This window comes from Protopterus annectens, chromosome 3.part1 (genome assembly GCF_019279795.1).
Source record: "Protopterus annectens isolate FY-2018-M chromosome 3.part1, PAN1.0, whole genome shotgun sequence".
Taxonomy (NCBI): domain Eukaryota; kingdom Metazoa; phylum Chordata; order Ceratodontiformes; family Protopteridae; genus Protopterus; species Protopterus annectens.
Genome location: NC_056732.1, coordinates 1,551,337,350 through 1,551,340,049, shown reverse-complemented (window position 1 = coordinate 1,551,340,049; position 2,700 = coordinate 1,551,337,350).

Genomic DNA, 2,700 nt, shown 5'->3' with positions numbered 1-2,700 from the left:
CTTTACCTTTAAAAAACATGTTTTAAGTAACAATTATCTAATCAAAATGCATTCTTCTTAAAGCAAAATTGCATACTAGCAACTTTAAACAAATTTAAGAACCTAAAAACATGGATATACAAAATCTAATTACTTGTTAACTTCTCCTAACATTGGTTCAGTTAACCAACCTGCACCAGACACTATAGGTCTGAATGCAGGTTGGTATGGATTCTTATGTATCCTAGGAAGTCCATACAACCTAGGTACCTTAGGATGTTCAACCTTCAAATAGTCTTGCATCTCATCGTCTATCAGCCCTATATTCCTACATTCATTAATCATATTGTCTAAATTCTGTTTAATAGAGTACACACATTCAGTTCCATCTCAACATATGCATTACTTGATAAAGGTGGGAGGGTGGCCTAATGGTTAAGGTATTTGCCTTACAAACACAAGGTGCAGGGTTCGATTCTCACAAGGGATAATTGGCTAGGTTTACAATGGCTCGCAAGGGCAGTTAGCCTAGTACTAACCTATGAACCTATGAACATGTTAAACATAGTATTTAAATAATAGGTTGTATCCATTGGATCTCATCTGGGCTATGGCCTGAATGAGAGCGTCACCATTAAACCTATCCTGAAAGGCAGAAGGATACGATAGCTAATAAACATGCCTTTTAGAGTGGTTTTAACTATAGGGAAGTTTTTAGAGTTAATCTAAGTTTTTATTTAGGTTATTATATATTCTGTAATGGGTTGGATCATTGTTAACAAGTAGGTTTATTCATTTATTTAATACCTACATTTTTTTTTTTTTAGGATAATTGGGACATTCAATGTCCAATGCACTATTATATATTTTATTTATGATTGTTTTAGTTTGTATTATATATTCATTAATTTTTGTAAGCGAGGAAGTTGGATGCATAAACTGTTTCTACTATGTCTGTTAGGAGTAGTTAGTATATGTGTGTGTGTGTTTTTACATACATACATACACATATATATATATATATATATATATATATTATATATATACATATCTATACACACACAAACAGGCATATATATATATAATATATATTATATATAATATTATATATTATAATATATATATATCATGCTCTGTATCTCTTTGCTGCTGTTTACCCCTAGCTCCGGAGTCCATTCCTTGTCGAACCAACCTGGCATACTGATTCACAGTTGGGAATCTGCCCTATCTGCTGCTGACCTATTGACTCATCCCACCACAGCAACTGCTGCCCAATCTCCAAAACTAAGGAATTGCACCTTTGTACACCCTGTGCTTCAGTCCAGCAAGGAAAAGAAACGAACCAACCTGGCATACTGATTCACAGTTGGGAATCTGCCCTATCTGCTGCTGACCTATTGACTCATCCCACCACAGCAACTGCTGCCCAATCTCCAAAACTAAGGAATTGCACCTTTGTACACCCTGTGCTTCAGTCCAGCAAGGAAAAGAAACGAACCAACCTGGCATACTGATTCACAGTTGGGAATCTGCCCTATCTGCTGCTGACCTATTGACTCATCCCACCACAGCAACTGCTGCCCAATCTCCAAAACTAAGGAATTGCACCTTTGTACACCCTGTGCTTCAGTCCAGCAAGGAAAAGAAACGAACCAACCTGGCATACTGATTCACAGTTGGGAATCTGCCCTATCTGCTGCTGACCTATTGACTCATCCCACCACAGCAACTGCTGCCCAATCTCCAAAACTAAGGAATTGCACCTTTGTACACCCTGTGCTTCAGTCCAGCAAGGAAAAGAAAGTATGTTATTTTAACCTACAGGCAATACAACTACTATTTCTTGTATTTACACCTCAGGTTCATTGTACACTCCCCAGCTAAGGCTACCAGCAGCAAAGACCTTTTTCTACTCTCAATTTTCCTTTTATTACACCTATCCTCCTGTACGTCTTTACATTTTTTTTCCTCCTTGAATCCCCTGACCTGCTACTTCCCAAACAAAACCTTTAGCTTGTTGTACTGCATCTTGCCACCAGGTGACATTTTTTCTCCTAGAAGCTATCCCTCTAACTACCTTCCCACTCCTCATGTTCACAGACTGACTCAACCTCTTGTACTGCAGCTCCATTTACCCTTAGACCTCTACTGAACTTTATCACCTATCTACCCTGCTTATTTCACTTTTTCTATGCCCTCTCCTTCCATCTACTCTCATCCAAACTACCCTTACCTTTCATATCTACACTGATTGTTTTCCTTGGATCCGCTCCTCAGAGACTGGCCCGCTCCGTAAGCCCTCATGTGGCTCACCGGCCCCCTACCCTACCCCCAAATCCCACCCACCCCAGTGTCTCCACCCTTATACTTGCCTTACACCCCCCTAGTACCTTCCCACCTATCACAACACTGACCCATTTCACACTTCCAAACCTACCTAGCACCATCCACACCTCCCCCCCTCAACACTCCCTCCAAACACCACACCCATCTTACTACTTCCAGCACTATGAAACCTAATACTTTAATTTACCTTAACATACTGTGTTCATTCACATTCCTAAATTTCCTGGTTATATCTTACACTCTTACCTACTATGAAAACCTAAGTCTGTCAGGCTCCCTTACATCATCAAAGCAAACTAACCCTACTCTCCTCCCAACCTCAATACCATATCCTACCCTGTCATCATCATCCCATACCTTCCTCCCCCGTTTCAC